The following is an 11,811-nucleotide window of genomic DNA, read 5'->3' as shown; positions in this document are numbered from 1 at the left end:
ACCGACTCTTCTCGGCCAAAACGCTCTTCCAGACCTCCGTCAACACCCTCAGGCCGTCCTAGGCGACCACCTCCATCAGCACTCGTCACTTAACCATCAATGTTGAAACACAATAAAAACTCTAGAAAGGGAAGGGTTTAACTAGGGTTTTTAAAACTTTTCATAAATAAGTGATTAAGTATTTCTGAAAGAGTTAAAAGACCTGTAATAAGCATTAAACACTTAAGTATTACTAAGAGCATTTATGAAAACTTTTAAAACGAAAGCAAAAAGGAAAGTTTATTTTCATACTGGTTCATTCCAAATTGAGCTACATCCAGTTTTTCCTTAAGCACTCTTAAAGGGTTACAGTAATCTTCAAAGATTAAAACACGATTTTAACTACCCTTGATTTTACAACTAAGCCAAATGGTTAGAACGAATTTCACCACTTCTGGTATAAAGTTAGTCTAATTGATTACTGCTTTTAACTCCACTGAGTTAAACTTACAAATGTCTGAATTCACTTCTTAATCTAAAAAACAACAAGTTGCTTTTCGAAATACATTTATAGAAGATTATTCTCAAAGAGGATATGAAATCAATACAATAAAGTTCTAAAAACTTGTAAAGAAAACTTTTATTTTTCAAAGAGTCTTAAACGACGTGAGCTTTAAAGAGAAAACAACATCGTGAGTGTAAGCAATATAATTCTTGTTATTGTCTTCTCTCCATGCAATATAATTTATATAAACTTCTTCGAAAGAGCTTTCACTTTCTTGGAGGAATCTAGCCTTTTAGTTAGAGGTCAGTGTTGCATGTACAGAAGAGACAAACAAAAGGTATGAAAGAAATATTCCTAGAGTATATTATCTCTTAACGTTTATCTAATTCTGACATAGACTTTTGAATAAAAGTTTTGTATTGGAATTCACATTAGTGCAAGAAAGGTTTTTTATACCTGTTAAAAAAGATTTTTTATATCGATTTTTTTGCAGTATAAAAGTAGGGAGTATAGAAAGTTTTCAAATTTTTATACCGGACTTAGAACTGTTATTAAAAAGTTTAACTTTTACACTGGTTCTATCTACACCAGGTATAAAAGTTTGTTTTTATACCTGATATTCCGAAAGCAGGTATAATATTCCCCGTCATTGGCAAAAATATCAGTTTTATACTTGCTAGTGCTAGAACAGGTATAAAAGAGTCTCACTTTTATACCTAGTCATCTTATAAACGGTGTACAAAGTGATGTTTGTTTTAGAGTATTGGATTTGTATGTGCTACTATCTATATCCAAACTTGCATAAAATTCAATCCCATACATAATAAAGTCTAAATAATCAATAATAAGCAAAATAATAAATATTGTTTCTATTAACACATCAAAATGTAATATTTACTCAACAAAGTTCATAAATATATTTACCTAACATAGTTACTTAACATAATTACACATAAAATAGTTCCTCAACTCAAAATGTAATATTGAAACATCTAATAATTTACAAACGGTTAAAAGAAATGCAGCCCACTCCTCCCGAACATCCTTTATAACATGTTATTCCATTAGAGACGTGTCATCAAATATCTACACAATGAATAGTTTGAGTCAAGTTATAATAATAGTGTTAAATAACATTTATATAAATAGAATTTTATTAATAAAAATTACATACTTATTATTGTAAATAAGGTGTTGAGTACGCTTGCTTTTTTCCCTTTTCAAAAGCTTATAAGAGGTACTTTTGGACTTGAGATCTATGAATAAAATGGTGAAACAAACATGAATAAAATTGTATGCTGCTAGAGAAAGACACAAAGAAAATGAAACATTAAAAGACATTGATGTGTACTAGAAGTCTACAAAGCAAAGTAAATTGTAAAAAAGAAACTTGCCTCTTTAGCTCATCTTGTAACTCTGACATATTGTGAACTCTAACAAATTTCCTTATTATTGAAGTAATTCTAAGGTTTCAGAGAGAATAGAGAAATGTCAGGAAAGGCAACATCATGTTATCAATAAATGCCAAATTAACGGAGAGGTGTGACAGTTAACAAAAACTATCAACATATGGATCTTGAAACATTCCAGTACCTTTTGCACTCCTCATCCTCTTCGTATAATTGAGCTTCAAGCTCCTGAATTATAGAATTAAGGCTATCCAGTTCTTGAATACTCTCATCAAGGTAGACCTTCAAAAATAAGAATTTATACATTTTTTTCAAATTAAATTTAGGGAATCTAACTGGAAGGTTGACTTCATCAGTATCCCCATGACATCATATGAAACAACATTTCAATATCAAGACATCATATGCAACTATAAGAGATAAAACTAACCTCTAGCTGGAATTTTCGGTTCTGTAGAGCACTGATACCTAAATCTACTTTCTTCAGCTGCAAAAGTTACAAAACTATAAAAACACATGCAATTTTCGATAACAAACTAGGGAATCTTCCACATATTTTTTGCTATAGAAAGATTAAAGAGAGTTTCCAAACTTGTTCCTCAAGTATCACTTTGACCAGTAATACCCTATTTTCTCCTATGTCTTCTGTCCCTGCAACAACAATTAATGATATTTATTTTAGACTAAAAACATGAATAAAGGCATATGCTCCAAGAAAAAAGTGAAATAACATATGCTCCAAGAAAGGCATATTCCACAGTCAAAAGAAAGACATTTTAATTTTAACATATATACATGGAAGAAGAACAATAATAGAGCATTAGTTCCCACAAAAAAATAAAAGATGTATACGAAAGTATCCATAATGATTCATGTTTGATTTACCTTTTGTTCTCCAAAGACCTTGTTGTTATCATAACTGTCAATTCTATTATTTGTTGTTACCCTAAATGCTTGTATTGTTATCATAACTGTCAATTCTGTTACTTGTTGTTACCCTAAATGCTTGTAATCTCTATACTATAAATACCCGAACTCTATTGAGAGATTCATAAAATCAATAACAGGAAAACTCTTTAGTCTTTAATTCTTAGTTTCTTCAAATTTTACCTACCATTCAAGGTTTGAACAATGAAGACACCAACCTAAGAACATAAAGCATAAAATTGCCAGTGAAGAAATAAAAATAAATATGTAGTTGACAAAAAAGATGAACCTCTAAGGTACAACCAATTAATAAATGACACTAAAATTAAGGAGCAAGAAGAACTATAAAGTTGTGTCTGACCACACATTCTTTGGCGGCCTCTTGCATCTTGAGTTGGTGAGTACCTTCGAGGAGATAAATGTCTAAGAAAGATCTAAGGTAACACTGTAGTTCCATAGATTCAAGGAATTAAGCATAAAAAACATTGCCAAGGAATTACAATTTCGTGAACCACACCAGCATCACCTTTAAGATAAACCAATCAGTAGAATTCCTACTGAAGATCTCTCATCTAAATGAAATATCCATACTGCTTGAAATGCAATAGTCTCAACAAGATAATGTAATCGTCCTACCATTGAATAAATTTATCTGACATCAATCCCATATGCCATTTGTTATTGCATATCTAATCTTTTGTATCTGCTTACATAGAATCAATGGACATATGAACTAGTCCTATTAAATAAGTGACTATTTTGAAGATTACGATATTCACCTGAACAAACAAAATAACAGAGTGTCAATAAAACAAGTTGGGGGTGTAAAAGTATAATTTTCAGGATATGTTGTGATAGTGGCACGGGCAACTCATCCCTGTATAATTTACAAATTTTATATTTGAAAGAATATAAAATTCGAAAGAGTCCAAGTTGTAACTGGATTGAGGTTGATAACAAGGTACATGTGTTCACTGTATATTATACCAGTCATCCACAAATTGTCTTAAGTCAGAGATTTGAGCGAAGAACATTTGATGATCCATTTGAAGTTTATAGAGCATTGAGTTATTTATTTGAAACTATAGAATTTAGTTCACTATGGAAGTTTCTTTTTCTTTTTGAATTTTAAGATAGATATATAAAAAGATCCAAACTGCGAAATTTTCAATCCCGTGAAAGCAATTCATGATAATTAATAAACACCTACTCAAAAAGCAACAACCAATATCAACATCAAGATTTTTAAAAATGATCCAGCAGTACCATTTCGATCACAATATCAAAATTTGTTTGTCCCGCAATCACATCACAAGTTGCGGTCAGATTACTCTACAATTTCTCCCAAAATCAATTAATGCGAAACTTTTAAAACTTAAAACCCAAAACTCTATTTCATCCAAAGTCATATCCAAGTAATAAAATCTAACTATTTTCAAATGAACGATAAAAAGTAAAAATAAAAGTAGAAGTAAGAAGTTAACTTGAGACGAGATTTTACCCAAGGCTGCTCATATGCTCTTCTGTATCTAAACAGTATTTCATCCTCCGAGTATTCCACACCATACTTTTCGCCAATCGTCCTATAAATCTACCAAAAGCATACAAATCGGAGTTAGTTCCAAGTCGAATATCTAAAAAAGAAACCATCCACAGAAAGAAACCGGTAGAATGTGATTATAATCGATGGAAGATGTAGATTGAAGGTGAAATAGTGTTTAAATGAAGTTTCAATCGGTCAAAGATGAGAAATTGAGGAAATGCGGGAGAAATCCTAACCTGAAGGTCAGGAAGATGCTCTGTGATGGTGAAGGATGACCTCTCGAGCCACTAAAATCTCGAGGAAGACAACGCGCACAATGAGAAATGCTTGCGAGAGAGAAAATAAGGCAAAGAAGATGTGAATGCTCCTTCCTGAGTGAGTGAATGAGATAAAAGATGTGAGGAACAACTTTAAACGCAACTTCACCCAACCTCAACGGAGAACAATGGCGAATTTTTTCATAGAAGAGAAAGTACGGCGAGAAATGTAAAATAATTCATACCAGTTATAATATTTAACGGTATAGATCAATAATTTTATTACAATAATGTCATCGTACCACTTTTATACTTGTTTTTATTATAATAGGTGTAAAAAAGTTTTTCATATTTACAAAACTGCCACCGTAACACTTTTTATACCCTGATGAATTTTAACCCGTATAAAAAATCGATATAAAAAATATATTTTGCATGAGTGTCATAAAAAAAGAACACAACACAACAAATAAAAGAGTAATTAATAATATCTACATGCATTAAAGTGTTAAACGATCTTAATCGTTTAGACATTTGCACATGAGTAAGCGTTTACACACAATCTCTTTGAATAACTTACAATATTTAAGATATATAGCATTTAGCTTTTTTATCCTAGACAGTTTGTTTATTAAACGTTAGTTCGTTGTTAAACTTCAAAACTATAGTTTAAACAATCTTATCTTAACAAAAAAGTATATTTTGTAATATTAATACCTAAAAACATCTCCCGAAGAAGAAGAGAAAGAAATTGTTTTAAAAATTTTATTTAATATGCATTTAATATATTTAGGAGTTATTTGTTTCAAAAAGTTTATTTCAAAATATATATATATATATATATATATATATATATATATATATATATATATATATATATATATATATATAAAAGCTTCTTCTATAAATTATGTTCTTTAAACATTGTTTTAAAAATGTTTTTCACGAGTTCAAGAATTTTATTTCAAATATGCTATTCCATAAAGTTTTGAAAGTTTATTATGAAATATTTTTATTACGGATAATCCGAAAGTCACTTTACCAAACATAAAATTAATTTGAAAATTATGAAGCTGTGATTAGAAATTTCGGTGAGTTAGAAATTATGGGGTGCAGTAAGAAAAGGCCACAATTGATTTCGAATATGGAATGTTCAAAACAAAACAGGGCCAATTTAAATTCTTGGATGAATTAGGCCCTATTTACACTGGGCTAACTTCATTTGTGCAAAAATAAAAATAAAAGTATCATGCAAAAATAAAAATAAAAGTATCATGCATAGTAGCTTACGATGGAATCATATACTTTTCCTTCTTTTAAAGTACTTTTTTACCATTAAATTTTAGTAATTTTTATTTACTTCTTTATGTTTTGAAAATACTTTTCAATTAATGTGAATCTTCCAAGTTAACATTAATGAGGAGTAACAAGATAAGAAAAAAGTTAAAGTTCGTATACATTTTTAATGCTGGTTTATTTTCATATTTGAGCATATGTGAAGACGAAATTTTTATCCACTTTTGTTTCCATGCATGTAAAGAAATTTTAGAGATCTGATTTGTGTGAAAGATGGTGGGAGTAATCCACGCAAGTTGCAAAGATGGGAGATTGTTCTGTTCATTTAAACGAAAAGATCAAAATACTCTTGTTTTATTTTGCAAAAAATTGAAGATGTTTGGAGAGATTCCTTGGAGTCAATGCATGGGTTGGAATTAATTATGGGGAGAGAGAATTGATTCTTTCAAATAAGGAAGGCAGTTTTTGTGTAGTGGGGTAAGCATGTAATCCATTATGTGAGGAATGGAATCGATTATGATTTGGTAATAGAATGATCAATCGATAATATGGAGAGAGATGAAATTGGTAGAATCAATTATGTAGTCTTATTGAAGTGATAGAATTAATTATGGTTTGGTAAAATCAATTATGGTGTGATAGAATAGATTATGTTTATGTTCAATGTGTGGTAGAATCAATTCTGGGAGTGATTATGGGATTGGTGGAATCAATTCCATTGTTGTTGGAATCAATTATGACCATTGAAATCGAGCTTGTCAAGCTAAACCCAGCTTACCGACCTTGCTTGCCGACCTTACCAATCTAAACTGACCTTGCTTGCTAACCTTATCGAGCTAAACCAAGGTTGTTGATCTTACTTATCAAGTTTGGCCAGCTTCTCCTCTGTTGCCGAGCTTGACAACCTTCTCCTCTACTGTCGAGCTTGACCAGTGAAACCAAGTCTGTTGAGCTCAAATCGCGTTTCTTTGGTTGGAGGATGTCCATTAATTTTTTTTCAATTTTAATTTCTTTTTTATCATTAACAATTTCAATTTCATTTTAATATAATTTCGTGTACGTAAATTTAAATTTATATCAAATTTCAACACAAGAAAAATTTGGTAATAATTTATTTCTATCAATTAAAACATTTTTTAATTTATTTCACATGTCACATCATTCTAAAACTCTTATAATCTTTTTCTTCAAATTCGTTCATTCATCCCTTCAAATGTCATAATTCAAACACACTAGAATCCTCTCTCTATTTTCTCAAATTCATCCACTCACTCTCTCTCACATCCACTCTCTAATCCAAAAACTAACTAAATGTTTCAAATCAATTGCTTTTTTTGTGAATTTTGTACAACTAATTATGTTTTTTTTTGTTTAATAAATTTTAAATTTACAAAATAAAAAACAAAAGATAAAAAGTTTAAAGAATAATTGTATACTATATTTTTTTTTCCTTTAATAAATCACACATAATATTTATTAAAGACAAAATATTGAATTACTAACTAAATTCAAACAGAATTAAAGGAATTAAAAATTTTGTATTAATATTATAATTATTTTCTTATTGCATTAAAAATAAAGTATGTCAATTCTTTAGTTCAACAATTTCGATTCCAGTTTATTAAGACTTATTGTAAATCACACGAATTGTTATTTATCATATGTTATCTTCAAATTTTACTTTTGTCTTCATTAACTAAATGATATATTTTGATTAGTCTGTCATGCAAATCAATTCATCTCTTTTATTCCTCATATTCTTCCAAGTAGAGTCTTTGGTACTCTTAATTAAACACTTGATCAAACTTACAAGGAAATTCAAAACTATACTCTAGATCATATTATAATAATAGATAGTTTAAAGTTATTAAATGTTATTATTAAAAAATAATAAAACCAAATAAGTTTTTTCACTAGAAAAAAGACTTATTGTTAATAAAAAATAATTTTTAAATTTAAGAATTAATAACATATTTAACTTAAACTATAACCAATCAGAATTTATTTTAACTAAATGTTAAAGTTATAATTATATAATAAATATGCACTTATGTTACATTAGAAAAAGCATAATAAATAAAATATTTACACATTTTACCAATCTAGATTGTAGGTATAAAAGAATACATTGAATATCTTTGAAAGTTGTGATATAGCAAGTTAATAAGAATCACATATTTGTCGAAAGTAATAATGAAGTTTTCTTCAGAGCATACAAATTTCATTAAATTTAACTAGAAGATGACTTGTTACTGTTAAGCATAAAACCTACAAATATCTCATCATCCTCCCAAGAGTGAAAAACTACTAATTCAGATGTTATTTGGGAGGGCTGAAGAGAAGAGCAAATTGGCGTAAGAAAATGAACACTTTGCAAATCTCAAATGCATTAATCGGAAGATTGGGAAATTTGGGAGGAATGAAAGGAGGGAGAAATTGGTTTAGACAGTATTTTTAGAATTTGAAAAAAAAAAGTGTAATGGTAAAATTTTGAGAAAAAATGCCTATAAATATGGGAGAATGAAAATAAAGAATATATTATAATTTTAGTAGGTTTTAAACCTCTTCAAAAAAGAATTAAAATCTCCATAATAATTTTCATTTTAACAATCTATCATAATCATCCTAAATTATGTTAATTTGTGAAAATTTTTGTAATTTCCCCAAATTAACATTCACTATATATAATATTTTTTAGTGAAAATAGATAAAGAAAGATACAAAGGACGATAATGTCTTTTCTATCATGGAAGAGATCTTTAATAAAGAAGAATTGAACCCAAGTTAATTTCTTAAAAAATTGGTCTTACTGATAAGAACAAAAATATACTTGTTAGTGGTGAGTGTTGGAAAAGTTGGTCTGTAGGATTTCATGAACAAAACAATGAGATACAATGGTGGTGTTAAGAATGTAGCAACCCATATTCATATTTGCATATACACAATTTATTTATAATATATATCTTAAATAAAGGTTTACATCATTCAAGTATTTTGAAAAGAATGTATACACAGGACATACACAAGCATACACATACACACATTCTCATACATAAAATACAATAAAAACAAAAAACACATACACACATTCTCATACATAAAATACAATAACAACAAAAAATTAGGTTTAATGTCTCTCTAAGTCCTTATTTTGGTCTGAAATCTCAAATAGGTCTCTTTTTTTGCGGTTCAATTGGGTCCTTATTTTTATAAAATTTGAGCAATCAGAGGTCTGGCATCAAATTGAACAAACCGTCGTTTGATTAGGCATTACGTGGCATGGACAATGTTTTCACTAATCACACGTGGAATTAAAGAGGAGTTTTGTATTAAAAAATATGAAAGCACAGTTGTTACATCATCTTTAGAGAAGGGTATACTGGGAAAACTTATTACGATTCCCATTTCAGTCATTCGTATTCCCCTTTTCCTTCTCATACACCACCAGAACAGAACATGAATAGAAATGATGCAGAGCCTGAACCTCAAACCACGCCTTCAGCTCCACCAACTGCTCCAAGATGGCGCCAAAAACCTCCACTACAAAGTTGCAATCAGGGTTGGAACGAGAATCGTCAGAGTTGGAGGAGACAAATTTGCGGAGGACCAGGGCGACACCCTCGGCGGAGAGAGTCTGGTGGAAGGTTTTGGAAGGTTCCTAGGAGGAGAGGGAGTCCTTGATGCCGGTGAGTCGAAAGTCGAGGGGGATGGTTGAGGTGGTTTTGTCTTTGTTGAGGCATTTGGCGATGTAGTCTTCGGAGTGACCAAGGTGCAAGGTTCGGGAGCCGATTTTGACGTCCATGACGGAGGGTTTGGTGTAGGGGGCGATGAGGTCCTAGAGGAGAAGGTGGGTGTGGGGGTCGGAGCCGTCAGAGGCAGGAACGACGGCGGTGCCGTGGAATGCCGGGAAGAAGGGACGGATGGAGGGTGGGACGGCGAGGGCGGTGCCGTGGCTTGTAGAACTTTCCAGAATCGTCCACCAGCGGACCCAGAACCATTCAAAACCATTTTCCAATTTCCAATCAAGAAAAACACTAAATCACACAAAAATGGAGATATTATCACAAATGTGGACTCTGTTAGGGTTACTCACCGTGCTCCAAAACGTTCTCCCATCCCAGCTTCTCTCATTGCTTCATTCCTTATACGAATCTCTGCAAGATCTGCTTTCTCCATATTCCTATTTTGAGATTCCAGAGTTCAACGGCTACTGCGGCGTCGACCTCAACGACATCTACCGCCACGTTCACCTCTACCTCAATGCCGTAAACCACGCCCCCCGGCGCCGCGTGCCGCCGACTAACACTCTTCCGCTCGCCTTCCTCGAACTGCATCTCCTTCGCCGTTGCCCCGAACCACACCGTCCACGACGCCTTCCGCGGCCAACGCGGCACATGGACGCACCATGTTGAGATCGTGCAGGACTCACTTGAGGAGAAGTGCAGCTTCACACTCCGCTTCCCGAAGCGCCACCGCCACTCTGGTTGTGTATGAGAAGGAGAAGGAGAAGGGGAACACCAATCTCTGAAGTGGGAATTGTAATAGGAATCGTAATAAGTTTTCCCACTATGCCCTTTCCTAAAGCTGATTTAACCTCTGTGCTTTCATAATTTTTAATATAAAACTCCTTTTTAATTCCAAGTGTGATGAGTGAAAACACTGCCATGCCACGTAACGCACAATTAAACAGTCATTTGTCCAATTTGACGGCAGACCTCTAATTGTTTCAATTTTACAAAAATAAGGACCCGATTGAGACGCAAAAATAAGGAGACCTATTTGAGATTCTGAACAAAAATAAGGACTTACAGATACATTAAACCAAAAAGTTATAACACACAACTATGTACATCCAAAAAATTTATTGAATTGTGATAATATTCAAATCAACTCTTTATTCTTATAATAGTTTTTTACTTTTTTATTTAATACTTAATATTAAAAGTTTGATGAATATTTACTTGGAAACCAACATAGAAAACATATCATCTAATCTCAACTTATATTATAGTGTGTTTTGATAAAATTAGTGTAACTATTTATGCAAATTGTAATCTTAAATTGATCATGGTCTCATGCATATTATATATATTCACTAGTGTAAAAAAGTCTTTTCACGATACTGATTAATGACGTTTTTCGAGCTAGCAAATTCAAATAAGAACATGGTGATAACACTGTAATTAAGATGAACATTTTTGCGATGATTCCTATATTAATTGCCGTTAAATTTCAATATGGGAGAAACAACAACAATTTTACCATTAACCATCATTTAAATGTTAAAAATGACGACAGTTTGACCTTTAATCATTTTTAAAAACTAAGAAATAACAACAGTTGCATGCAATAATCTTTATTAAAAATGTTTAATCTTTTTAATTCTTCATGCATGCACAGTTATTCTCCTCGTATTCTCGCTGTCGATGAACACTGCACTCCCAAAATTTGTGATCAAAGCCATTTTTTGAGCACATTTAGCATCATTCTTTGTTGGACCACTCACATTAGGGTTCGTCATTGTCTTCTTTAGTTTTTTTTTCCGTCTATTGTCATATGCGGTGAGCCTAATTGTCTTTCCCGCACCATTGTTCGCATGCGACGTCTCCCCATGCCACCATTGCTCGCTCGTCAGTTGAAGTAGTTGTTGCTCACACAACATTGGAAGTCACTGTTGCTCTCGCTATCATTCGTGCACACACATTTTTGTACGTGTCTTTCTTGTAAGTCCATCCATTTCTTTTCGCCATCAATCTCTTCTCTCTCATTTCTCCATTGGGATTACTTTGGTTGGCGTACATTGTTCATTTTTCTCATGGCTTTCCTCTTAATGCTACTCTTCATTCCACATAAGTTGGCTTCTTCTTTTTATTTAATTAATATTTTTATTTATAA

At 31.8% G+C, this 11,811-nt stretch overlaps 1 pseudogene; it reads right to left on the bottom strand.

Annotated features, from left to right (window-relative positions):
- Positions 1–9,322: 9,322 nt before the first annotated feature.
- LOC124844517 (inositol polyphosphate multikinase beta pseudogene) lies at positions 9,323–10,092 on the bottom strand (annotated as a pseudogene).
- Positions 10,093–11,811: the final 1,719 nt, after the last annotated feature.

This window comes from Vigna umbellata, chromosome 1, assembly GCF_029865625.1.
Source record: "Vigna umbellata cultivar VRB3 chromosome 1, Vumbellata_1.0, whole genome shotgun sequence".
Classification (NCBI taxonomy): domain Eukaryota; kingdom Viridiplantae; phylum Streptophyta; class Magnoliopsida; order Fabales; family Fabaceae; genus Vigna; species Vigna umbellata.
The sequence above is the reverse complement of the archived record's forward strand: the minus strand, read 5'-3'. Positions and strand labels throughout refer to the sequence as shown.